The 27,520-nt window shown below is 55.0% G+C and overlaps 2 long non-coding RNA genes across 8 annotated transcripts; both read right to left on the bottom strand.

The window, feature by feature from the left end:
* Window positions 1-8,536: 8,536 nt before the first annotated feature.
* On the bottom strand, window positions 8,537-9,095 carry LOC309333702. Its single transcript, XR_014152675.1, has 3 exons — window positions 8,956-9,095; window positions 8,887-8,909; window positions 8,537-8,785 (listed from the first exon to the last, which is right to left on the bottom strand). It is a non-coding gene; the product is annotated as an uncharacterized lncRNA (long non-coding RNA).
* Window positions 9,096-19,314: 10,219 nt separating this feature from the next.
* LOC309334283 lies at window positions 19,315-25,193 on the bottom strand. Of its 7 annotated transcripts, none has more exons than XR_014152981.1 (5): window positions 24,543-24,565; window positions 24,419-24,491; window positions 23,807-23,879; window positions 23,555-23,685; window positions 19,315-19,346 (listed from the first exon to the last, which is right to left on the bottom strand). It is a non-coding gene; the product is annotated as an uncharacterized lncRNA (long non-coding RNA). The 7 variants fall into 7 exon arrangements; XR_014152982.1 differs by lacking the exons at window positions 19,315-19,346; window positions 23,555-23,685 and adding exons at window positions 22,167-22,365; window positions 24,159-24,191; XR_014152980.1 differs by lacking the exons at window positions 19,315-19,346; window positions 23,555-23,685; window positions 24,543-24,565 and adding exons at window positions 22,167-22,365; window positions 25,098-25,193.
* Window positions 25,194-27,520: the final 2,327 nt, after the last annotated feature.

Here is a 27,520-nt window from a genome sequence, read left to right as displayed (position 1 = left end):
ATGCTCCGAGGAGAGTAATTGGTACCCAGGGAGGAGGAAGAGGGTGAGAGGCTGAGGGATTACTTTCCTGGAAGGAAAACGATGCTCCAAGGAGAGTAATTCGTACCCAGGAAATAGGGAGGAAGGAGAGTAATAGGGAGGAAGGGGAGTGATTGGTACCCAGGAAATGGGGAGGAAGGGGAGTAATTGGTACCCAGGAAATGGGGAGGAAGGAGAGTAATTGGTACCCAGGGAGGAGGGAAGAAGGGGGAGGGGAGGAGGATGGAGAGGAAACAGACGCTCTGAGAAGAGTAATAGGTACCCAGGGAGGGGGAGGAGGGGGAGGGGTTTTCCCCCTGGAGGAGAGTAATTGGTACCCAGAGAGGAAGGAGGAAGAGGGTGAGAGGCCGAGGTATTATTTTCCCGGAAGGAAAACGATGGTGCAAGGAGAGTAATTGGTACCCAGGGAGGAAGGAGGAAGAGCATCCCTTGACTTCTCAATCTCTGCCCCCCCCACTCTTCCTCTTCCTTGGGTACCACTCCTACTCCTTGAAGCATCCTTCTACTTCCTGTCTCCTCCTGCCTCCTTCCTCCTCCTCCCGGAAGCATCCTTCTACTTCCTGTCTCCTCCTGCCTCCTTCCTCCTCCTCCCGGAAGCATCCTTCTACTTCCTCCTCCTCCTGCCTCCTTCCTCCTCCTCCCGGAAGCATCCTTCTACTTCCTCCTCCTCCTGCCTCCTTCCTCCTCCTCCCGGAAGCATCCTTCTCCTTCCTGTCTCCTCCTGCCTCCTTCCTCCTGCCTCCTTCAAGCATCCTTCTACTTCCTGTCTCCTCCTGCCTCCTTCCTCCTCCTCCCGGAAGCATCCTTCTACTTCCTGGCTCCTCCTGCCTCCTTCCTCCTCCTCCTTGAAGCATCCTTCTCCTTCCTGCCTCCTCCTGCCTCCTTCCTCCTCCTCCCGGAAGCATCCTTCTAATTCCTGCTTCCTCCTGCCTCCTTCCTCCTCCTCCTTCAAGCATCCTTCTACTTCCTGTCTCCTCCTGCCTCCTTCCTCCTCTTCCTTCAAGCATCCTTCTACTTCCTGTCTCATCCTGCCTCCTTCCTCCTCCTCCCGGAAGCATCCTTCTCCTTCCTGTCTCCTCCTGCCTCCTTCCTCCTCCTCCTGGAAGCATTCTTCTCCTTCCTCCTCCTCTTGCCTCCTTCCTCCTCCTCCTTCCAGCATCCTTCTCCTTCCTCCTCCTCCTGCCTCCTCCCTCCTCCTCCCGGAAGCATGCTTCTACTTCCTGTCTCCTCCTGCCTCCCTCCTCCTCCTTCAAGCATCCTTCTACTTCCTGTCTCCTCCTGCCTCCCTCCTCCTCCTTCAAGCATCCTTCTACTTCCTGTCTCCTCCTGCCTCCTTCCTCCTCCTCCTTCAAGCATCCTTCTACTTCCTGTCTCCTCCTGCCTCCTTCCTCCTCCTCCTTCAAGCATCCTTCTACTTCCTGTCTCCTCCTGCCTCCTTCCTCCTCCTCCTTCAAGCATCCTTCTACTTCCTGCCTCCTCCTGCCTCCTGCCTCCTCCTCCCGGAAGCATCCTTCTAATTCCTGCTTCCTCCTGCCTCCTTCCTCCTCCTCCTTCAAGCATCCTTCTACTTCCTGTCTCCTCCTGCCTCCTTCCTCCTCCTCCTTCAAGCATCCTTCTACTTCCTGTCTCCTCCTGCCTCCTTCCTCCTCCTCCCGGAAGCATCCTTCTACTTCCTGCCTCCTCCTGCCTCCTTCCTCCTCCTCCCGGAAGCATCCTTCTCCTTCCTCCTCCTCTTGCCTCCTTCCTCCTCCTCCTTCAAGCATCCTTCTACTTCCTGCTTCCTCCTGCCTCCTTCCTCCTCCTCCTTCAAGCATCCTTCTACTTCCTGCTTCCTCCTGCCTCCTTCCTCCTCCTCCTGGAAGCATCCTTCTACTTCCTGCTTCGTCCTGCATCCTTCCCCTTCCTCCTTGGGTACCACTCTGAGCATCGTTTTCCTTCCGGGAAAATAATACCTCGCCCTCTCCATCCTCTTCCTCCCTGGGTACCAAATGCTCTCCTTGGAGCATCATTTTCCTGGGGGGAGGGAATCCCCCAGCCTCTCACCCTCTTCCTCCTCCTTCCCTCTCTATCCTCCTTATTTCCTCCCAATTCCTCCCTATCCTCCCTATTTCCTCCTCCTTCCCTGGGTACCAATTCCTCTCCCCGCAGCATCGTTTTCCTTCCAGGAAACTAATCCCCCGGCCCCTCACCCTCTTCCTCCCTCCTCTCTGGGTACCAATCACCCCTCGCCCTCTCCATCCTCTTCCTCCTCCCTCCCTGGGTACCAATTTCTCTCCTTGCAGCATCGTTTTCCTTCCGGGAAAATAATACCTCTCTATCCTCTTCCTCCTTCCCCCCCCCGGGTACCAATCACCCCTCGCCCTCTCCATCCTCTTCCTCCCTGGGTACCAATTACTCTTCATGTAGCTTCTGTTTCCTCTCCATCCTCCTCCTCCTCCATCCTTCCCCCCTTCTTCCTCCCTGGGTACCAATTCCTCTCCCCGCAGCATTGTTTTCCTTCCGGGAAAATAATACCTCTCTATCCTCTTCCTCCTTCGCCCCCGGGTACCAATCACCCCTCGCCCTCTCCATCCTCTTCCTCCCTGGGTACCAATTCGTCTCCCCGCAGCATCGTTTTCCTTCCGGGAAACTCATCCCTCGGCCTCTCACCCTCTTCCTCCCTCCTCTCTGGGTACCAATTGCTCGCATCAGAGCATCAGAGCATCCTTTTCCGGGGGGGGGGGATTCCTCGCCTCTCCATCCCCTTCCTCCTCATTCCCTGGGTACCAATTCCTCTCCCCGCAGCATCGTTTTCCTTCCGGGGAAATAATACCTCGCCCTCTCCATCCTCTTCCTCCCTCCTCCCTGGGTACCAATTGCTCACATCAGAGCATCCATTTCCGGGGGGGGGGGTTCCTCGCCTCTCCATCCTCTTCCTCCTCCTTCCCTGGGTACCAATTCCTCTCCCCGCAGCATCATTTTCCTTCCGGGGAAATAATACCTCGCCCTCTCCATCCTCTTCCTCCCTCCTCCCTGGGTACCAATTGCTCACATCAGAGCATCCATTTCCGGGGGGGGGGTTCCTCGCCTCTCCATCCTCTTCCTCCTCCTTCCCTGGGTACCAATTCCTCTCCCCGCAGCATCGTTTTCCTTCCGGGAAAATAATACCTCGGCCTCTCCATCCTCTTCCTCCCTCCTCTCTGGGTACCAATTACTCCTCGCCCTCTCCATCCTCTTCCTCCCTGGGTACCAATTCGTCTCCCCGGAGCATCGTTTTCCTTCCGGGAAAATCATGCCTCGCCCTCTCCATCCTCTTCCTCCCTCCTCCCTGGGTACGAAATGCTCTCCTTGGAGCATCATTTTCCTGGGGGGGGGGGAATTCCCCAACCTCTCACCCTCTTCCTCCTTTCCTGGGTACCAATTCCTCTCCCCGCAGCATCGTTTTCCTTCTGGGAAAATAATACCTCGCCCTCTCCATCCTCTTCCTCCCTGGGTGCCAATTACTCTCCTCGGAGCATCGTTTTCCTCTTCCTCCCTCCTTCCTGGGTACCAATTACTCTCCATCCTCCCCATTTCCTGGGTACCAATTACTCCCCTCCCTCCCTATTTCCTGAGTATCAATTAGTCCCTTTCCTCCCTCCTTCCTGGGTACCAATTGCTCTCTTTCCTCACCATTTCCTGGGTACCAATTATCCTCTTCCTCCCTCCTCTCTGGGTACCAATTGCTCGCATCAGAGCATCCTTTTCCGGGGGGGGGATTCCTCGCCTCTCCATCCTCTTCCTCCTTCTTCCCTGGGTACCAATTCCTCTCCCCGCAGCATCATTTTCCTTCCGGGAAAATAATACCTCGCCCTCTCCATCCTCTTCCTCCCTGGGTACCAATTACTCTCCTCAGAGCATCGTTTTCCTCTTCCTCCCTCCTTCCTGGGTACCAATTACTCTCCATCCTCCCCATTTCCTGGGTACCAATTCCTCCCCTCCCTCCCTATTTCCTGAGTATCAATTAGTCCCTTTCCTCCCTCCTTCCTGGGTACCAATTACTCTCCTTCCTCACCATTTCCTGGGTACCAATTATCCTCTTCCTCCCTCCTCTCTGGGTACCAATTCCTCGCATCAGAGCATCCTTTTCCGGGGAGGGGGGGATTCCTCGCCTCTCCATCCTCTTCCTCCTTCTTCCCTGGGTACCAATTCCTCTCCCCGCAGCATCGTTTTCCTTCTGGGAAAATAATACCTCGCCCTCTCCATCCTCTTCCTCCCTGGGTACCAATTACTCTCCTCGGAGCATCGTTTTCCTCTTCCTCCCTCCTTCCTGGGTACCAATTACTCTCCATCCTCACCATTTCCTGGGTACCAATTACTCCCCTCCCTCCCTATTTCCTGAGTATCAATTAGTCCCTTTCCTCCCTCCTTCCTGGGTACCAATTACTCTCCTTCCTCACCATTTCCTGGGTACCAATTATCCTCTTCCTCCCTCCTCTCTGGGTACCAATTCCTCGCATCAGAGCATCCTTTTCCGGGGGGGGGGGGATTCCTCGCCTCTCCATCCCCTTCCTCCTCCTTCCCTGGGTACCAATTCCTCTCCCCGCAGCATCGTTCTCCTTCCGGGAAAATAATACCTCGCCCTCTCCATCCTCTTCCTCCCTGGGTACCAATTACTCTCCTCGGAGCATCGTTTTCCTCTTCCTCCCTCCTTCCTGGGTACCAATTACTCTCCATCCTCCCCATTTCCTGGGTACCAATTACTCCCCTCCCTCCCTATTTCCTGAGTATCAATTAGTCCCTTTCCTCCCCCCTTCCTGGATACCAATTACTCTCCTTCCTCACCATTTCCTGGGTACCAATTATCCTCTTCCTCCCTCCTCTCTGGGTACCAATTGCTCGCATCAGAGCATCCTTTTCCGGGGGGGGGGATTCCTCGCCTCTCCATCCTCTTCCTCCTTCTTCCCTGGGTACCAATTCCTCTCCCCGCAGCATCGTTTTCCTTCCGGGAAAATAATACCTCGGCCTCTCCATCCTCTTCCTCCCTGGGTACCAATTACTCTCCTCGGAGCATTTTCCTCTTCCTCCCTCCTTCCTGGGTACCAATTACTCTCCATCCTCACCATTTCCTGGGTACCAATTACTCCCCTCCCTCCCTATTTCCTGAGTATCAATTAGTCCCTTTCCTCCCTCCTTCCTGGGTACCAATTACTCTCCTTCCTCACCATTTCTTGGGTACCAATTATCCTCTTCCTCCCTCCTCTCTGGGTACCAATTGCTCGCATCAGAGCATCCTTTTCCGGGGGGGGGATTCCTCGCCTCTCCATCCTCTTCCTCCCTGGTTACCAATTACTCTCCTCGGAGCATCGTTTTCCTCTTCCTCCCTCCTTCCTGGGTACCAATTACTCTCCATCCTCCCCATTTCCTGGGTACCAATTCCTCCCCTCCCTCCCTATTTCCTGAGTATCAATTAGTCCCTTTCCTCCCTCCTTCCTGGGTACCAATTACTCTCCTTCCTCACCATTTCCTGGGTACCAATTATCCACTTCCTCCCTCCTCTCTGGGTACCAATTGCTCGCATCAGAGCATCCTTTTCCGGGGAGGGGGGGATTCCTCGCCTCTCCATCCTCTTCCTCCTTCTTCCCTGGGTACCAATTCCTCTCCCCGCAGCATCGTTTTCCTTCCGGGAAAATAATACCTCGCCCTCTCCATCCTCTTCCTTCCTGGGTACCAATTACTCTCCTCAGAGCATCGTTTTCCTCTTCCTCCCTCCTTCCTGGGTACCAATTACTCTCCATCCTCACCATTTTCTGGGTACCAATTCCTCCCCTCCCTCCCTATTTCCTGAGTATCAATTAGTCCCTTTCCTCCCTCCTTCCTGGGTACCAATTACTCTCCTTCCTCACCATTTCCTGGGTACCAATTATCCTCTTCCTCCCTCCTCTCTGGGTACCAATTGCTCGCATCAGAGCATCCTTTTCCGGGGGGGGGGATTCCTCGCCTCTCCATCCTCTTCCTCCTTCTTCCCTGGGTACCAATTCCTCTCCCCGCAGCATCGTTTTCCTTCTGGGAAAATAATACCTCGCCCTCTCCATCCTCTTCCTCCCTGGGTGCCAATTACTCTCCTCGGAGCATCGTTTTCCTCTTCCTCCCTCCTTCCTGGGTACCAATTACTCTCCATCCTCACCATTTCCTGGGTACCAATTACTCCCCTCCCTCCCTATTTCCTAAGTATCAATTAGTCCCTTTCCTCCCTCCTTCCTGGGTACCAATTACTCTCCTTCCTCACCATTTCCTGGGTACCAATTATCCTCTTCCTCCCTCCTCTCTGGGTACCAATTCCTCGCATCAGAGCATCCTTTTCCGGGGAGGGGGGGATTCCTCGCCTCTCCATCCTCTTCCTCCTCCTTCCCTGGGTACCAATTCCTCTCCCCGCAGCATCGTTTTCCTTCCGGGAAAATAATACCTCGGCCTCTCCATCCTCTTCCTCCCTGGGTACCAATTACTCTCCTCGGAGCATCGTTTTCCTCTTCCTCCCTCCTTCCTGGGTACCAATTACTCTCCATCCTCACCATTTCCTGGGTACCAATTACTCCCCTCCCTCCCTATTTCCTGAGTATCAATTAGTCCCTTTCCTCCCTCCTTCCTGGGTACCAATTACTCTCCTTCCTCACCATTTCCTGGGTACCAATTATCCTCTTCCTCCCTCCTCTCTGGGTACCAATTCCTCGCATCAGAGCATCCTTTTCCGGGGGGCGGGGATTCCTCGCCTCTCCATCCTCTTCCTCCTTCTTCCCTGGGTACCAATTCCTCTCCCCGCAGCATCGTTTTCCTTCCGGGAAAATAATACCTCGGCCTCTCCATCCTCTTCCTCCCTGGGTACCAATTACTCTCCTCGGAGCATCGTTTTCCTCTTCCTCCCTCCTTCCTGGGTACCAATTACTCTCCATCCTCACCATTTCCTGGGTACCAATTACTCCCCTCCCTCCCTATTTCCTGAGTATCAATTAGTCCCTTTCCTCCCTCCTTCCTGGGTACCAATTACTCTCCTTCCTCACGATTTCCTGGGTACCAATTATCCTCTTCCTCCCTCCTCTCTGGGTACCAATTCCTCGCATCAGAGCATCCTTTTCCGGGGGGGGATTCCTCGCCTCTCCATCCTCTTCCTCCTTCTTCCCTGGGTACCAATTCCTCTCCCCGCAGCATCGTTTTCCTTCCGGGAAAATAATACCTCGCCCTCTCCATCCTCTTCCTCCCTGGGTACCAATTACTCTCCTCAGAGCATCGTTTTCCTCTTCCTCCCTCCTTCCTGGGTACCAATTACTCTCCATCCTCACCATTTCCTGGGTGCCAATTACTCCCCTCCCTCCCTACTTCCTGAGTATCAATTAGTCCCTTTCCTCCCTCCTTCCTGGGTACCAATTACTCTCCTTCCTCACGATTTCCTGGGTACCAATTATCCTCTTCCTCCCTCCTCTCTGGGTACCAATTCCTCGCATCAGAGCATCCTTTTCCGGGGGGGGATTCCTTGCCTCTCCATCCTCTTCCTCCTGCTTCCCTGGGTACCAATTCCTCTCCCCGCAGCATCGTTTTCCTTCTGGGAAAATAATACCTCGCCCTCTCCATCCTCTTCCTCCCTGGGTACCAATTACTCTCCTCGGAGCATCGTTTTCCTCTTCCTCCCTCCTTCCTGGGTACCAATTACTCTCCATCCTCACCATTTCCTGGGTACCAATTACTCCCCTCCCTCCCTATTTCCTGAGTATCAATTAGTCCCTTTCCTCCCTCCTTCCTGGATACCAATTACTCTCCTTCCTCACCGTTTCCTGGGTACCAATTATCCTCTTCCTCCCTCCTCTCTGGGTACCAATTCCTCGCATCAGAGCATCCTTTTCCGGGGGGGGGGATTCCTCGCCTCTCCATCCTCTTCCTCCTTCTTCCCTGGGTACCAATTCCTTTCCTCCAGGTGAAACTCTCTCCATCCTCCTCCTCCTTGGGTACCAATCACTCTTCTCAGAGCATCTTTCCCCTCTCCATCCATCCTCTTCCTCCCTGGGTACCAACCCCTCTGACAGCATCTTTTCCTTTCTCCATCCATCCATCCTTCCTCCCCTCCCTCCGTCCTGCCAATCTCCCAGCATCCTCCTCCGCAGGAAGTCCCGCCCCCCTCCATCCCCTCCTCCTCCAATCCCTCTTCCCTCCTCCTTTCCCTTCCTCCCTCCCTTGGGTACCATTCCTGCATCCCGATTGGACCTGTCCAGCATCCGTCAATTCTTACTCTTCCGAAGCAAGAAGATTGACAGGAAGATTGTCAAGCAGGAAGATTGACAGGAGGGCGGGACAAACACCCCCCCTCCCCAAAAAATACTCCCGCCTTTCTCCCGTTCAGCATCCCTCTTCCCTGCATCCCTTTCAACATCCTGGGGACCAGAGCATCTCCCTCCTCCCAGCATCCTCCCCTCCTCCCTCCTCCGCAGGAAGTCCCGCCCCCCTTCCTCCCTCTCCCTCCTCCCTCCTCCTCCTTCCTCCACCAACCGGATCGTCAGGTACCATTCCGGTATCTTTTCCTCCATCCCCTGGGTACCATTCCTGCATCCCGATTGGACCTGTCAATCATCCATCGTTTTTCGGGAGGGGAGAAAGCAGGAAGACTGACAGGAGGGCGGGACTAACACCCCCGCCCCCCCCGAAAAAATACTCCGGCCTTCCTTCCTCCCGTCCGCCGCAGCATCCTTCCTCCTTCTCTGCATCCCGGGTACCACTCAGCATCCTTCCTCCTTCTCTGCATCTTTGGGTACCAATTTGCACCAGAGCATCTTTGCATCCTTCCTCCTCCTCTGCATCCTGGGTACCAATTTGGATCTGAGCATCCTTCCTCCTTCTCTGCACCCCTCTCCGCATCCCGGGTACCACTCAGCATCCTTCCTCCTTCCCTGCATCCTGGGTACCAATTTTGACCTGAGCATCCTTCATCCTTCCCTGCATTCCTCTCCGCATCCCAGGTACCACTCAGCATCCTTCCTCCTCCTCAGCATCCCTCTCCGTATCCAGGGTACCACTCTCCATCCCTCTGAGCATCCTTCATCCTTCCCTGCATCCCTCTCCGCATCCCGGGTACCACTCAGCATCCTTCCTCCTCCTCAGCATCCCTCTCCATATCCCGGGTACCACTCTCCATCCCTCTGAGCAGCCTTCCTCCTTCTCTGCATCCCTCTCAACCTCCTGGGTACCAGAGCATCTCCCTGGGTACCAATTGGGACCAGAGCATCTTTCATCCTTCATCCTTCCCTGCATCCTGGGTACCAATTTTGACCTGAGCATCCTTCCTCCTTCTCTGCACCCCTCTCCGCATCCCGGGTACCACTCAGCATCCTTCCTCTTCCTCAGCATCCCTCTCCGTATCCCGGGTACCACTCTCCATCCCTCTGAGCATCCTTCCTCCTTCTCTGCATCCCTCTCAACCTCCTGGGTACCAGAGCATCTCCCTGGGTACCAATTGGGACCAGAGCATCTTTCCATCCTTCCTCCTTCCCTGCATCCTGGGTACCAATTTTGACCTGAGCATCCTTCCTCCTTCTCTGCACCCCTCTCCGCATCCCGGGTACCACTCAGCATCCCTTTCAGCATCCTCTGCATCTTTGGGTACCAATTGGGACCTGAGCATCTTTCCATCCTTCCTCCTTCCCTGCATCCTGGGTACCAATTTGGACCAGAGCATCCTTCCTCCTTCCCTGCATCCCTCTCAGCATCTTTGGGTACCAATTTGAGCATCTTTCCCAGCATCCTTCCTCCTTCCCTGCATCCTGGGTACCAATTTGGACCAGAGCATCCTTCATCTTTCCCTGCATCCCTCTCAGCATCTTTGGGTACCAATTTGAGCATCTTTCCCTGCATCCTTCCTCCTCCTCAGCATCCCTCTCCGCATCCCAGGTACAACTCAGCATCCCTCTCAGCATCCTTCCTCCTTCTCTGCATCCCTCTCAACCTCCTGGGTACCAGAGCATCTCCCTGGGTACCAATTGGGACCAGAGCATCTTTGCATCCTTCCTCCTTCCCTGCATCCTGGGTACCAATTTTGACCTGAGCATCCTTCCTCCTTCTCTGCACCCCTCTCCGCATCCCGGGTACCACTCAGCATCCCTTTCAGCATCCTCTGCATCTTTGGGTACCAATTGGGACCTGAGCATCTTTCCATCCTTCCTCCTTCCCTGCATCCTGGGTACCAATTTGGACCAGAGCATCCTTCCTCCTTCCCTGCATCCCTCTCAGCATCTTTGGGTACCAATTTGAGCATCTTTCCCAGCATCCTTCCTCCTTCCCTGCATCCTGGGTACCAATTTGGACCAGAGCATCCTTCATCCTTCCCTGCATCCCTCTCAGCATCTTTGGGTACCAATTTGAGCATCTTTCCCTGCATCCTTCCTCCTCCTCAGCATCCCTCTCCGCATCCCAGGTACAACTCAGCATCCCTCTCAGCATCCTTCCTCCTTCTCTGCATCCCTCTCAACCTCCTGGGTACCAGAGCATCTCCCTGGGTACCAATTGGGACCATAGCATCTTCGCATCCTTCCTCCTTCTCTGCATCCTGGGTACCAATTTGGATCTGAGCATCCTTCCTCCTCTGGACCCATCTCCGCATCCCAGGTACCACTCAGCATCCTTCCTCCTTCTCTGCATCTTGGGGTACCAATTGGGAGCAGAGCATCTTTCCATCCTTCATCCTTCCCTGCATCCTGGGTACCAATTTTGACCAGAGCATCCTTCCCTGCATCCCTCTCAGCATCTTTGGGTACCAATTTGAGCATCTTTCCCTGCATCCCTCCCAACCTCCTGGGTACCAATTTGGACCAGAGCATCTTTCCATCCTTCCTCCTCCCCTGCATCCCTCTCAGCATCTTTGGGTACCAATGTGAGCATCTTTCCCTGCATCCCTCTCAACCTCCTGGGTACCAATTTGGACCAGAGCATCTTTCCATCCTTCCTCCTCCCCTGCATCCCTCTCAGCATCTTTGGGTACCAATTTGAGCATCTTTCCCTGCATCCCTCTCAACCTCCTGGGTACCAATTTGGACCAGAGCATCTTTCCATCCTTCCTCCTCCCCTGCATCCCTCTCAGCATCTTTGGGTACCAATTTGAGCATCTTTCCCTGCATCCCTCTCCACCTCCTGGGTACCAATTTGGACCAGAGCATCTTTCCATCCTTCCTCCTCCCCTGCATCCCTCTCAGCATCTTTGGGTACCAATTTGAGCATCTTTCCCTGCATCCCTCTCAACCTCCTGGGTACCAATTTGGACCAGAGCATCTTTCCATCCTTCCTCCTCCCCTGCATCCCTCTCAGCATCTTTGGGTACCAATTTGAGCATCTTTCTCTGCATCCCTCTCAACCTCCTGGGTACCAATTTGGACCAGAGCATCTTTCCATCCTTCCTCCTCCCCTGCATCCCTCTCAGCATCTTTGGGTACCAATTTGAGCATCTTTCTCTGCATCCCTCTGAGCATCTTTGGGTACCAATTTGAGCATCTTTCCCTGCATCCCTCCCAACCTCCTGGGTACCAATTTGGACCAGAGCATCTTTCCATCCTTCCTCCTCCCCTGCATCCCTCTCAGCATCTTTGGGTACCAATTTGAGCATCTTTCTCTGCATCCCTCCCAACCTCCTGGGTACCAATTTGGACCAGAGCATCTTTCCATCCTTCCTCCTCCCCTGCATCCCTCTCAGCATCTTTGGGTACCAATTTGAGCATCTTTCCCTGCATCCCTCCCAACCTCCTGGGTACCAATTTGGACCAGAGCATCTTTCCATCCTTCCTCCTCCCCTGCATCCCTCTGAGCATCTTTGGGTACCAATGTGAGCATCTTTCCCTGCATCCCTCTCAGGGCAGGAAGTGGGCGTGGTTTCCCCCTCCCATAATAATATCTATTATTTTCCCCATCCTTCGCACTCAGAGCCTGGAAGGGGAAGCAAACCAACAATCGGATCTGGGAGGAAAGGGCTAGAGGGGACTCTGTGAGGTCACTTCCTCTCAGGGCAGGAAGTGGGTGTGGTTTCTCCCTCCCCCCCATAATAATATCTATTATTTTCCCATAATTATTTCCCATCCTTCGCACTCAGAGCCTGGAAGGGGAAGCAAACCAACAATCGGATCTGGGAGGAAAGGGCTAGAGGGGACTTTGTGAGGTCACTTCCTCTCAGGGCAGGAAGTGGGCGTGGTTTCTCCCCCCCCCAATAATAATATCTATTATTTCCCCATCCTTCGCACTCAGAGCCTGGAAGGGGAAGCAAACCAACAATCGGATCTGGGAGGAAAGGGCTAGAGGGGACTCTGTGAGGTCACTTCCTCTCAGGGCAGGAAGTGGGTGTGGTTTCTCCCTCCCCCCCATAATAATATCTATTATTTTCCCATAATTATTTCCCATCCTTCGCACTCAGAGCCTGGAAGGGGAAGCAAACCAACAATCGGATCTGGGAGGAAAGGGCTAGAGGGGACTTTGTGAGGTCACTTCCTCTCAGGGCAGGAAGTGGGTGTGGTTTCTCCCTCCCCCCCCATAATAATATCTATTATTTTCCCATAATTATTTCCCATCCTTCGCACTCAGAGCCTGGAAGGGGAAGCAAACCAACAATCGGATCTGGGAGGAAAGGGCTAGAGGGGACTTTGTGAGGTCACTTCCTCTCAGGGCAGGAAGTGGGTGTGGTTTCTCCCTCCCCCCCATAATAATATCTATTATTTTCCCATAATTATTTCCCATCCTTCGCACTCAGAGCCTGGAAGGGGAAGCAAACCAACAATCGGATCTGGGAGGAAAGGGCTAGAGGGGACTTTGTGAGGTCACTTCCTCTCAGGGCAGGAAGTGGGTGTGGTTTCTCCCTCCCCCCCATAATAATATCTATTATTTTCCCATAATTATTTCCCATCCTTCGCACTCAGAGCCTGGAAGGGGAAGCAAACCAACAATCGGATCTGGGAGGAAAGGGCTAGAGGGGACTCTGTGAGGTCACTTCCTCTCAGGGCAGGAAGTGGGTGTGGTTTCTCCCCCCCCCCCATAATAATATCTATTATTTTCCCCTCCTTCGCACTCAGAGCCTGGAAGGGGAAGCAAACCAACAATCGGATCTGGGAGGAAAGGGCTAGAGGGGACTCTGTGAGGTCACTTCCTCTCAGGGCAGGAAGTGGGCGTGGTTTCTCTCCCCCCCCCATAATAATATCTATTATTTCCCCATCCTTCGCACTCAGAGCCTGGAAGGGGAAGCAAACCAACAATCGGATCTGGGAGGAAAGGGCTAGAGGGGACTCTGTGAGGTCACTTCCTCTCAGGGCAGGAAGTGGGTGTGGTTTCTCCCCCCCCCCATAATAATATCTATTATTTCCCCATCCTTCGCACTCAGAGCCTGGAAGGGGAAGCAAACCAACAATCGGATCTGGGAGGAAAGGGCTAGAGGGGACTCTGTGAGGTCACTTCCTCTCAGGGCAGGAAGTGGGTGTGGTTTCTCCCCCCCCCCATAATAATATCTATTATTTTCCCATCCTTCGCACTCTGGTCCAATTTGGACCAGAGCATCTTTCCATCCTTCCTCCTCCCCTGCATCCCTCTCAGCATCCTTGGGTACCACTTTGGACCGGACCATCTTTTCCAAAGCCGCCTCCTCCTCCTCGTCCAATCGGATCGCCAGGAAGCTTCCCCCCTCTTCTGGAAGCTTCCGGATCGCCAGAGCCGCCCGCCGCCTCTCGAAGCTGCCGCCTGATTGATTGACAGGTGAGGAGCGAAAGGGTCCCCTCCTGGTCATCCAGACTGACCCCGAAGGATGGAGAGTGATTGACAGGGGGTGGCTGGGGTGATTGACAGCCTGGGGTGATTGACAGCATCCTTCCTCCCAGATCCGAAGGTTGGTTTGCTTCCCCTTCCAGGCTCTGAGTGCGAAGGATGGGGAAATAATCGATATTATTATGGGGGGCACAGAAACCACGCCCACTTCCTGCCCTGAGAGGAAGTGACCTCACAGAGTCCCCTCTAGCCCCCTTCCTCCCAGATCCCATTGTTGGTTTGCTTCCCCTTCCAGGCTCTGAGTGCGAAGGATGGGGAAATAATAGATATTATTATGGGGGGGGGGAGAAACCACGCCCACTTCCTGCCCTGAGAGGAAGTGACCTCACAGAGTCCCCTCTAGCCCTTTCCTCCCAGATCCGATTGTTGGTTTGCTTCCCCTTCCAGGCTCTGAGTGCGAAGGATGGGAAATAATTATGGGAAAATAATAGATATTATTATGGGGGGGAGGGAGAAACCACACCCACTTCCTGCCCTGAGAGGAAGTGACCTCACAGAGTCCCCTCTAGCCCTTTCCTCCCAGATCCGATTGTTGGTTTGCTTCCCCTTCCAGGCTGTGAGTGCGAAGGAGGGGAAAATAATAGATATTATTATGGGGGGGGGAGAAACCACGCCCACTTCCTGCCCTGAGAGGAAGTGACCTCACAGAGTCCCCTCTAGCCCCTTCCTCCCAGATCCGTTTGTTGGTTTGCTTCCCCTTCCAGGCTGTGAGTGCGAAGGATGGGGAAATAATAGATATTATTATGGGGGGCACAGAAACCACGCCCACTTCCTGCCCTGAGAGGAAGTGACCTCACAGAGTCCCCTCTAGCCCCTTCCTCCCAGATCCCATTGTTGGTTTGCTTCCCCTTCCAGGCTGTGAGTGCGAAGGATGGGAAATAATTATGGGAAATAATAGATATTATTATGGGGGGGGGAGAGAGAGAAACCACACCCACTTCCTGCCCTGAGAGGAAGTGACCTCACAGAGTCCCCTCTAGCCCCTTCCTCCCAGATCCCATTGTTGGTTTGCTTCCCCTTCCAGGCTCTGAGGGCGAAGGATGGGGAAATAATAGATGTTATTATGGGGGGGAGGGAGAAACCACACCCACTTCCTGCCCTGAGAGGAAGTGACTTCACAGAGTCCCCTCTAGCCCTTTCCTCCCAGATCCGATTGTTGGTTTGCTTCCCCTTCCAGGCTGTGAGTGCGAAGGAGGGGAAAATAATAGATATTATTATGGGGGGGGGAGAAACCACGCCCACTTCCTGCCCTGAGAGGAAGTGACCTCACAGAGTCCCCTCTAGCCCTTTCCTCCCAGATCTCATTGTTGGTTTGCTTCCCCTTCCAGGCTGTGAGTGCGAAGGATGGGGAAATAATAGATATTACTATGGGGGGGGGAGAAACCACACCCACTTCCTGCCCTGAGAGGAAGTGACCTCACAGAGTCCCCTCTAGCCCCTTCCTCCCAGATCCCATTGTTGGTTTGCTTCCCCTTCCAGGCTCTGAGTGCGAAGGATGGGGAAATAATAGATATTACTATGGGGGGGGAGAAACCACGCCCACTTCCTGCCCTGAGAGGAAGTGACCTCACAGAGTCCCCTCTAGCCCCTTCCTCCCAGATCCCATTGTTGGTTTGCTTCCCCTTCCAGGCTCTGAGTGCGAAGGATGGGGAAAATAATAGATATTATTATGGGGGGGAGAGAAACCACGCCCACTTCCTGCCCTGAGAGGAAGTGACCTCACAGAGTCCCCTCTAGCCCTTTCCTCCCAGATCCGATTGTTGGTTTGCTTCCCCTTCCAGGCTGTGAGTGTGAAGGATCCGAACTCCAGACCGAACGCCTAGCTTTCTGCTTGCGGGGAAAGGCGGCCGCTTCCTTGGAGCTGCAAGGTGCCATCCTGACCCCGCGCCCCGTCCGTGGCTCCAGGTGGGTAGATGGGTGGGTTTAATGCGTTCATAAATCCTCAGTGTATTTTCATTTTAGTGGAAATTAACATTCCAGGAGGTTATGGTGTTAATTATATGTACTGGATAGGATAAATAAAGTTATATTTTATTTATATAAAATTATATAAAATTATTATATATTATTATAATATATATATTATTATATTATATTATATTATATTATATTATATTATATTATATTAATTTTATATTATATTTTATTATATTATATTATATTATATTATATTATATTATATTATATTATATTATATTATATTAATATATATTATATATATATATAAAATTACTATATATTATATTATATTATATTATATATTATTATATTATATTATATATTATTATATTATATATATACAATTACTATATTATAGATTATATTATATATTATTATATTATATATATACAATTACTATATTATATATTATATATTATATTATTATATTATATATATACAATTACTATATTATATTATATTATATTATATTATATTATATTATATTATATATATACAATTACTATATTATATTATATTATATTATATATTATATATTATATATTATATATTATATATTATATAATATTATATTATATATTATCATATTATATTATATATTATTATATTTTATATATATTATATATTATATTATATATATATATATATACAATTACTGTATTATATTATATTATATTATATTATATTATATTATATTATTACAATTAAAATGAAAAAAATAAGCTTTCCTTGCATGGAAAATCCCCTCTAGGCTTCCAAAACACTATGGAAATGCACATTGTAAAAAAAAAAAAAAAAAGGAACAAAATAAGCTTTCCTTGCATGGTAAACCCCTTCTAGGATCCCAGAACTCTATGGCATGTGGGGAAACAAGTTCGAATCTTGCGTGTTATAGAATCCTCTAGGCTTCTATAACAAAATCTGATTTCCTTGCATGAAAAAGCCCCTCTAGCCTTCTATAACTCTATGGAGATGCATGCCCTAAAAACAGGACTTGCATGGAAAATCCCCTCTAGGCTTCTAGAACTCTATGGCCATGCATTCTGTCAAAAAAAGGAAAAATCCTCTCTAGGCTTCTATAACTCTATGGAAATGCATGCCGTCAAAAAAAGGACTCGCATGAAAAATCCACTCTAGGCTTCTAGAACTCTATGGAAATAAATATCGTAAAAAATGTGGGGGGGGGTCGAGCTTTCCTCGCCTGGAAAATCCCCGCTAGGCTTCTAGAACTCTATGGAAGCTTTCCTTGTATGGGAAAATCCCCTCTAGGCTTTTAGAACTTTATGGCCATGCATGCTCTTAAAAAACGGGAAACCAAATCAGCTTCCCTTGCTTGGGGAGAGGGAAAAAAAAATCCCCTCTAGGCTTCCAAAACTCTATGGAAATGCAGATTGTAAAATAGGCCTGGAAAACCCCTTCTAGGATCCTACTGCTCTATGGCATGTCGGGAAACGAGTTCGAATCAGCTTCCCTTGCATGGAAAATCCCCTCTAGGCTTCCAGAACTCTATGGTCAGCTTTCCTCGCATGGAAATATACCCTCTAGGCTTCCAGAACTCTATGGAAACGCATGCCGTAAAAAAAGAACTTGCATTGGGGGAGGGGGAATCCCTTCTAGGCTTCTTGAACTCTATGGTAAACTTTCCTTGCATGGGGGGGGGATCCCCTCTGGGCTTCTAGAACTCTATGGAAATGCATATTGTAAAATAGGGGGGAAATCAGCATTCCTCCCTTGGAAAATCCCCTCTAGGCTTCTAGAACTCTATGGTAAGCTTTCCTTGCAGGGGGAAAATCCCCTCTAGGCTTCTAGAACTCTATGGAAATGCAGATTGTAAAATAGGGAAAAAATCAGCATTCCTCCCATGGAAAATCCCCTCTAGGCTTCTAGAACTCTATGGAAATGCATATTGTAAAATAGGGGGCAAAAATCAGCATTCCTCCCATGGAAAATCCCCTCTAGGCTTCTAGAACTCTATGGAAATGCATTCTGTCAAAAAAGGAAAAATCCTCCCTAGGATCCTAGAACTCTATGGAAATGCATTCTGTCAAAAAAAAGGGGGGGGAATCCTCTCTAGGATTCTAGAACTCTATGGAAACGCATGCCATAAAAAAAAGGACTCACATGGAAAATCCCCTCTAGGCTTCCAGAACTCTATGGCAATGCATGCTCTTCAAAACAGGAAACGAAATCAGCTTTCCTCGCCTGCAAAATCCCCTCTAGGATCCCAGAACTCTATGGCCTGTCGGGAAACGAGTTCGAATCTCGCCATCCCCTCTAGCCTCTCTCTCTCTCTCTGCTTCCTCCCCCAGGTCCTCCTGCCGCCGCCATCCCCTCCTTCCCGCCCCCAGGAGGATGCGTCCCCGGGCCCGCCTCAAAACCTCCACTTCCTCTTCCTGCCCCGCCTCCCGACGTTAGCCAGGTGACCGCTCTCCTCATGTCCTGCCTCAAGGGCCCGCCGGGGCCCAACAGGAAGTTCAACGAGGTCAGCAGGAAGTTCCCCAACAACGACGTCCTTGCCCACAGGAAGTTCCCCCCCAACGACAGGAAGTTCCCCCAAAATGACGCCTTCGCCGACAGGAAGTTCCCTCCCAACGACAGGAAGTTCCCCAACGACACCTTCGCCGACAGGACGTTCCCCACCAACGACAGGAAGTTCCCCCCTGACGACTTCCTCCCCCACAGGAAGTTCCCTCCCAACGACAGGAAGTTCCCCAGCGACCCCTTCGCCGACAGGAAGTTCCTCACCAACGACAGGAAGTTCCCCCCCGACGACTTCCTCCCCAACAGGAAGTACCCCGCCAAGGACCTCATCGCCGACAGGAAGTTCCCACCCGCCGACGTCATCGCCAACGAGGGCGTGGCCAAGCCCTTGGACCCGCCCCCGCCCCCCGTTTTCTACCCGGCAACCGGGGAAGTGATCGCCAATCAGTACGCGGTTCCCGGTCCGGAAGTGATCGCCAATCAGTACGCCCTTCCCGCCAGTCCTCCCAGCGCCGAATCCCTAGAGTGCCCCACCTGCGGCCACGCCTACAACTCCGCCCACAAGAGGCCCCGCCTCCTCTCCTGCCTCCATTCGGTTTGTGAGGAATGTCTGCAAATCCTCTACGAATCGTGTCCCAAATACAAGTTCATTTCCTGCCCCTCCTGCAAACGGGAAACGGTCCTCTTCACCGACTACGGATTGGCCGCCCTGGCCGTCAACACCCGCCTCCTGGCCCGCCTCCCCCCGGCCGACCCGGCCAATCGCAACCCGCCGCCCTGGGGCGCCGGCGAATCAGAGAGAGGCTGCTACCAGAGCTTCCGGCAGTATTGCGGGGCGGCCTGCAATTGCCGGGTGAGGAATCCGGTCGCTTCCTGCGCTGTCATGTGACTCGGAGCCGGGCTATGGACTCGAACCCGGGAGCTGGCAGCCCGTCGTCTCCTGTGCTGTCATGTGACTCGGACTCGAACCCGGGACCAGTCGCATTTCCCCCGGCTTTCCTGCGCCGTCGTGTGACTTGAACCCAGGACCCGGGATATGGACTTGAAGCCTGTCATGTGACTCGAACCCGCAACCCGGGACCCTGACCTGTGATTCGAACCCGGGACACAGGAGGCCGGAATGGGATTTGAACCCGGAGCCCGGAAGAACGTCATGGGATTCGAACCCGGAGCCCGGAAGTTTCCTGTCCGTCTTGCAAGAGGGACTTGAACCCGCCTCCCGTCATGGGATTCGAACTCGGAGCCTGGGAGCCTGTCTTGTGATTCGAACCCGTGACCCCGGACCCAGGCGCCCATCATGTGATTCGAACCCGCGACCTGGGAGCCCATCATGGGTCTTGAACCCGGAGCCTGGAAGCCCGGAGTGGGACTCGAACCCGGGACCAGTCGAATTTTCCCCGGCTTTCCTGCACCGTCATGTGACTTGAACCCAGGACCCCGTCGATTCCTGCACCGTCATGGGATTCGAACCCAGGACCCTGTCATGGGACTTGAACCCGGAAGCCCGTCATGTGATTCGAACCCAGAGCCCGGAAGTCATGGGATTCGAACCCGTCTCTCAAATCCAAATTCATTTCCTGTCCGCCTTGCAAGAGAGAGAGCGTCCTCTTCGCCCATTGGCCGCCCTGGCCATCAAGACCCGCCTCCCGGCCCGACCTGGCCAATCGCAACCCGCCGCCCTGGGGCGCCGGCGAATCAGAGAGAGGCTGCTACCAGAGCTTCCGGCAGTATTGCGGGGCGGCGTGTAATTGCCGGGTGAGGAATCCGGTCGCTTCCTGCGCTGTCATGTGACTCGGACCCGGGACCAGGGACCCTTCGATTCCTGCGCCGTCATGGGACTCGAACCCGGGACCCAGGACCCGTCAAATTCCCCCCAGGGTTTCTGCACCGTCATGTGACTCGGACCCGGGACCCGGGACACGGACTCGAACCCGGGACCTGGCAGCCCGTCGTCTCCTGCGCTGTCATGTGACTCGAACCCGGGACACGGGATATGGACTCGAAGCTGGGAGCTGCCAGCCCAGAACGGGACTCGAACCCGCAGCCTGGAAGCCAGTCATGTGACTTGAACCCGGAGCCTGGAAGTGGGATTTGAACCCGGAGATGGGGAGATGGGACTTGAACTCATATGGACTTGAACCCGGGACCCGTCGAATTTCCCCCAGGCAATGGCCGGGTGAGGAATCCCGTCGCTTCCTGCGCTGTCATGTGACTCGAACCCGCAGCCCGGGCTATGGACTCGAACCCGGGACACAGGACCCGTCAAATTCCCCCCAGGGTTTCTGCACCATCATGTGACTTGAACCCAGGACATGGACTCGAACCTGTCGAATTTCCCCCATGGTTTCTGCACCGTCATGTGACTCGAACCCGGGACCCAGGACCCGTCAAATTCCCCCCAGGGTTTCTGCACCGTCATGTGACTCGAACCCGTCGAATTTCCCCCAGGGTTTCTGCACCGTCATGTGACTCGAACCCGGGACCCAGGACCCGTCAAATTCCCCCCAGGGTTTCTGCACCGTCATGTGACTCGAACCCGGGACCAGGGACATGGACTCGAACCCGTCAAATTTCCCCCAGGGTTTCTGCACCGTCATGTGACTCGAACCCGGGACCCAGGACCCGTCAAATTCCCCCCAGGGTTTCTGCACCGTCATGTGACTTGAACCCGGGACCCGGGACATGGACTCGAACCCGTCGAATTTCCCCCAGGGTTTCTGCACCGTCATGTGACTCGAACCCGGGACCCAGGACCCGTCAAATTCCCTCCAGGGTTTCTGCACCGTCATGTGACTCGAACCCGGGACCCAGGACCCGTCGAATTTCCCCCAGGGTTTCTGCACCGTCATGTGACTCGAACCCGGGACCCAGGACCCGTCAAATTCCCCCCTGCAGGGTTTCTGCACCGTCATGTGACTCGAACCCGGGACCCAGGACATGGACTGGAACCCGTCGAATTTCCCCCAGGGGTTCTGCACCGTCATGTGACTCGAACCCGGGACCCAGGACCCGTCAAATTCCCCCCAGGGTTTCTGCACCGTCATGTGACTCGAACCCGGGACCCAGGACCCATCAAATTCCCCCCAGGGTTTCTGCACCGTCATGTGACTCGAACCCGGGACCCAGGACCCGTCAAATTCCCCCCAGGGTTTCTGCACCGTCATGTGACTCGAACCCGGGACCCAGGACCCGTCAAATTCCCCCCAGGGTTTCTGCACCGTCATGTGACTCGAACCCGGGACCCGGGACATGGACTGGAACCCGTCGAATTTCCCCCAGGGTTTCTGCACCGTCATGTGACTCGAACCCGGGACCCAGGACCCGTCAAATTCCCCCCAGGGTTTCTGCACCGTCATGTGACTCGAACCCGGGACCTTGTCATGGGACGGGAAGCTGGGACCCCGTCATGTGATTCCAACCCGGGACATGGGAGGCCGTCATGTGAGTCGAACCCGGGACCCAGGACACCGCCGTGTGCTTCGAACCTGCAACCACGTCATGTGATTTGGACCCGGGACTCCCCCATGGGTCTTGAACCCGGCGCCAGGGACCCCGCCGATTCCTGCACCGTCCGAGGACTCGAACCCGGGACCTGCAAGCCCAGAAGGGGCCCCTGTCATGTGACTTGAACCCGGGACACAGGAGGCCGGAGTGGGACTTGAACCCGGAGCCTGGGAGCCCGTCATGGGACTCGAACCCGCAATCTGGGACCCGGAGCCCGGAAGTTTCCTGCCCGTCTTGCAAGAGGGACTCGAACCCGGAGCCTTGGAATGGGATTCGAACTCGGAGCCTGGGAGCCTGTCTTGTGATTCGAACCCGTGACCCCGGACCCAGGAGCCCATCATGTGATTCGAACCCGCGACCTGGGAGCCCATCATGGGTCTTGAACCCGGAGCCTGGAAGCCCGGAGTGGGACTCGAACCCGGGACCAGTCGAATTTTCCCCGGCTTTCCTGCACCATCATGTGACTTGAACCCAGGACCCCGTCGATTCCTGCACCGTCATGGGACTCGAACCCGGGACCCTGTCATGTGATTCGAACCCAGGACCCTGTCATGGGACTTGAACCCGGAAGCCCGTCATGTGATTCGAACCCAGAGCCTGGAAGTCATGGGATTCGAACCCGTCTCTCAAATCCAAATTCATTTCCTGTCCGCCTTGCAAGAGAGAGAGCGTCCTCTTCGCCCATTGGCCGCCCTGGCCGTCAAGACCCGCCTCCTGGCCCGACCCGGCCAATCGCAACCCGCCGCCCTGGGGCGCCGGCGAATCAGAGAGAGGCTGCTACCAGAGTTTCCGGCAGTATTGCGGCGCCGCCTGTAATTGCCGGGTGAGGAATCCGGTCGCTTCCTGCGCTGTCATGTGACTCGGACCCGGGACCAGGGACCCTTCGATTCCTGCCCTGTCATGGGACTCGAACCCGCAGCCCGGGATATGGACTCGAACCCGGGACCCAGGACCCGTCAAATTCCCCCCAGGGTTTCTGCACCGTCATGGGACTCGGACCCGGGACACGGACTCGAACCCGGAACCCGTTTCCTGCGCTGTCATGTGACTCGAACCCGGGACACGGGATATGGACGGGATATGGACTCGAAGCTGGGAGCCACATCATCACCCGCCGTGTGCTTCGAACCTGCAACCACGTCATGTGATTTGGACCCGGGACTCCCCCATGGGTCTTGAACCCGGCGCCAGGGACCCCGCCGATTCCTGCACCGTCCGAGGACTCGAACCCGGGACCTGCAAGCCCAGAAGGGGACCCTGTCATGTGACTTGAACCCGGGACACAGGAGGCCGGAGTGGGACTTGAACCCGGAGCCTGGCAGCCCGTCATGGGACTCGAACCCGCAATCTGGGACCCGGAGCCCGGAAGTTTCCTGCCCGTCTTGCAAGAGGGACTCGAACCCGGAGCCTTGGAATGGGACTTGAACCCGCAGCCTGTCCTGGGATTCGAACCCGGAGCCTGGGAGCCTGTCATGGGATTCGAACCCAGGACCCAGGAGCCCGTCATGGGACTTGAACCCGCAACCGGGGACCCGGGAGCCTTTCATGGGACTTGAACCCGCAGCCTGTCCTGGGATTCGAACCCGGAGCCTGGCAGCCCGTCATGGGACTCGAACCCAGAAGCCCGTCATGTGACCCGGGAGCCTTTCATGGGACTTGAACCCGCAGCCTGTCATGTGATTTGAACCTGGAGCCTGGCAGCCCGTCATGGGACTCGAACCCGCAACCTGGAACCCGGAAGAACGTCATGTGATTCGAACCCGGGACTCTGTCATGGGACTTGAACCCGCAGCCTGTCATGTGATTCGAACCTGGAGCCTGGCAGCCCATCATGGGACTCGAACCCGCAACCTGGGACCCGGAAGAACGTCATGTGATTCGAACCCGGGACCCTGTCATGGGACTTGAACCCGGAGCCTGGAAGCCCATCATGGGATTCGAAGCCAGAGCCCGGAAGTCATGGGATTCGAACCCGCAATCTGGGACCCGGAAGAACGTCATGTGATTCGAACCCGGGACCCTGTCATGGGATTCGAACCCAGAAGCCCGTCATGTGACTCGAACCCGCAACCTGGGACCCGGGAGCCTTTCATGGGACTTGAACCCGGAGCCTGTCCTGTGATTCGAACCCGGAGCCTGGCAGCCTGTCATGGGACTCGAACCCGGAAGCCCGTCATGTGACCCGGGAGCCTTTCATGGGACTTGAACCCGCAGCCTGTCCTGGGATTCGAACCCGGAGCCTGGCAACCCGTCATGGGACTCGAACCCGCAACCTGGGACCCGGAAGAACGTCATGTGATTCGAACCCGGGACCCTGTCATGGGACTTGAACCCGGAGCCTGTCCTGTGATTCGAACCCGGAGCCTGGCAGCCCGTCATGGGACTCGAACCCGGAAGCCCGTCATGGGACTCGAACCCGCAACCTGGGACCCGGAAGAACGTCATGTGATTCGAACCCGGGACCCTGTCATGGGACTTGAACCCGGAGCCTGGAAGCCCATCATGGGATTCGAAGCCAGAGCCTGGAAGTCATGGGATTCGAACCCGCAATCTGGGACCCGGGAGCCTTGCATGGGACTTGAACCCGCAACCTGGGACCCGGAAGAACGTCATGTGATTCGAACCCGGGACCCTGTCATGGGATTCGAACCCGGAAGCCCGTCATGTGACTTGAACCCGCAACCTGGGACCCGGGAGCCTTTCATGGGACTTGAACCCGCAGCCTGTCCTGGGATTCGAACCCGGAGCCTGGCAGCCCGTCATGGGACTCGAACCCAGAAGCCCGTCATGTGACCCGGGAGCCTTTCATGGGACTTGAACCCGCAGCCTGTCCTGGGATTCGAACCCGGAGCCTGGCAGCCCGTCATGGGACTCGAACCCAGAAGCCCGTCATGTGACCCGGGAGCCTTTCATGGGACTTGAACCCGCAGCCTGTCCTGGGATTCGAACCCGGAGCCTGGCAGCCCGTCATGGGACTCGAACCCGCAACCTGGGACCCGGAAGAACGTCATGTGATTCGAACCCGGGACCCTGTCATGGGACTTGAACCCGCAGCCTGTCATGTGATTCGAACCTGGAGCCTGGCAGCCCGTCATGGGACTCGAACCCGCAACCTGGGACCCGGAAGAACGTCATGTGATTCGAACCCGGGACTCTGTCATGGGACTTGAACCCGCAGCCTGTCATGTGATTCGAACCTGGAGCCTGGCAGCCCATCATGGGACTCGAACCCGCAACCTGGGACCCAGAAGAACGTCATGTGATTCGAACCCGGGACCCTGTCATGGGACTTGAACCCGGAGCCTGGCAGCCCATCATGGGACTCGAACCCGGAAGCCCGTCATGGGACTCGAACCCGCAACCTGGGACCCGGAAGAACGTCATGTGATTCGAACCCGGGACCCTGTCATGGGACTTGAACCCGGAGCCTGGCAGCCCGTCATGGGACTCGAACCCGGAAGCCCGTCATGGGACTCGAACCCGCAACCTGGGACCCGGAAGAACGTCATGTGATTCGAACCCGGGACCCTGTCATGGGACTTGAACCCGCAGCCTGGAAGCCCATCATAGGATTCGAACCCGTCTCTCAAATCCAAATTCATCTCCTGCCCGTCTTGCAAGAGGGAGAGCGTCCTCTTTGCCCATTGGCCGCCCTGGCCCTCAAGACCCGCCTCCTGGCCCGACCCGGCCAATCGCAACCCGCCGCCCTGGGGCGCCGGCGAATCAGAGAGAGGCTGCTATCAGAGCTTCCGGCAGTATCCGTGTAATTGCCGGGTGAGGAATCCGGTCGCTTCCTGTGCTGTCATGTGACTCGGACCCGGGTTCCGGGATATGGACTCGAACCCGGGACCAGTCGCATTTCCCCCGGCTTTCCGGCGCCGTCATGTGACTTGAACCCAGGACCCGGGATATGGACTGGAAGCCCGTCATGTGATTCGAACCCAAGACCTGGGAGCCTGTTATGGGACTCGAACCCGGGACCTGGGACCCTGTCATGTGATTCGAACCCGGAGCCCGGGACCTTGTCATGTGATTCGAACCCAAGACCTGGGACCCTGTCATGTGATTCGAACCCGCAGCCCGGGACCCTGTCATGTGATTCGAACCCGGGACACAGGAGGCCGGAATGGGATTTGAACCCGGAGCCCGGAAGAACGTCATGGGACTCGAACCCGGGACCAGTCGCATTTCCCCCGGCTTTCCTGCGCCGTCATGTGACTTGAACCCAGGACCCGGGATATGGACTCGAAGCCCGTCATGAGATTCGAACCCAAGACCTGGGAGCCTGTCATGGGACTCGAACCCGGGACCTGGGACCCTGTCATGTGATTCGAACCCGGGACCCAGGAGCCCGTCATGGGATTCGAACCCGCAACCTGGGAGCTGGGAGCCCATCATGGGACTTGAACCCGGAGCCTGGAAGCCCAGAGTGGGATTCGAACCCGGAGATGGGGAGATGGGACTTGAACCCATATGGACTCGAACCCGGGACCAGTCGCATTTCCCCCGGCTTTCCGGCGCCGTCGTGTGACTTGAACCCAGGACCCGGGATATGGACTCGAAGCCCGTCATGTGATTCGAACCCAAGACCTGGGAGCCTGTCATGGGACTCGAACCCGGGACCTGGGAGCCTGTCATGTGATTCGAACCCGGAGCCCGGGACCTTGTCATGTGATTCGAACCCAAGACCTGGGACCCTGTCATGTGATTCGAACCCGCAGCCCGGGACCCTGTCATGTGATTCGAACCCGGGACACAGGAGGCCGGAATGGGATTTGAACCCGGAGCCCGGAAGAACGTCATGGGACTCGAACCCGGGACCAGTCGCATTTCCCCCGGCTTTCCTGCGCCGTCATGTGACTTGAACCCAGGACCCGGGATATGGACTCGAAGCCCGTCATGTGATTCGAACCCAAGACCTGGGAGCCTGTCATGTGATTCGAACCCGGAGCCCGGGACCCTGTCATGGGATTCGAACCCGGGACCCAGGAGGCCGGAATGGGATGTGAACCCGGAGCCCGGAAGATCGTCATGGGACTTGAACCCGGGACATGGGAGGCCGGAGTGGGACTTGAACCCGCAGCCCGCAACCACGTCATGCGAGTCGAACCCGCAACCTGGCACCCGGGAGCCCATCATGTGACTCGAACCCGGAGCCTGGAAGCCCGTCATGTGACTCGAACCCGGAGGCTGGAAGCCCGTCATGTGATTCGAACCCGGAGCCCTGGAATGGGACTTGAACCCGCCGCCCGTCATGGGATTCGAACCCGGAGCCTGGGAGCCGGTCTTGGGATTCGAACCCGGGACCCAGGAGCCCGTCATGGGATTCGAACCCGCAACCTGGGAGCTGGGAGCCCATCATGGGACTTGAACCCGCAGCCTGGAAGCCCAGAGTGGGACTCGAACCCGGGACCAGGGACCCCGCCGTCATGGGACTCGAACCCGGGACCAGGGACCCCGCCGTCATGGGACTCGAACCCGGGACCAGGGACCCCGCCGTCATGGGACTCGAACCCGGGACCCTGTCATGGGATTCGAAGCCGGGACCCTGTCACCGGAGCTGGGAAGCCCGTCATGGGACTCGAACCCGCAACCCGGGAGCCCGGAAGAACGTCATGGGACTCGAACCCAGGACCGTGTCATGGGACTCGAACCCGTAACTTGGGACACGGAAGAACGTCGTGGGATTCGAACCCGGAACCCGGGACCTGGAAGAACGTCATGGGACTCGAACCCAGGACCGTGTCATGGG

This window comes from Podarcis erhardii (assembly GCF_964252035.2).
Source record: "Podarcis erhardii genome assembly, chromosome: Z".
NCBI lineage: Eukaryota > Metazoa > Chordata > Lepidosauria > Squamata > Lacertidae > Podarcis > Podarcis erhardii.
Note: the sequence above shows the minus strand (reverse complement) of the source record. Positions and strands in the feature narration are given on the sequence as shown.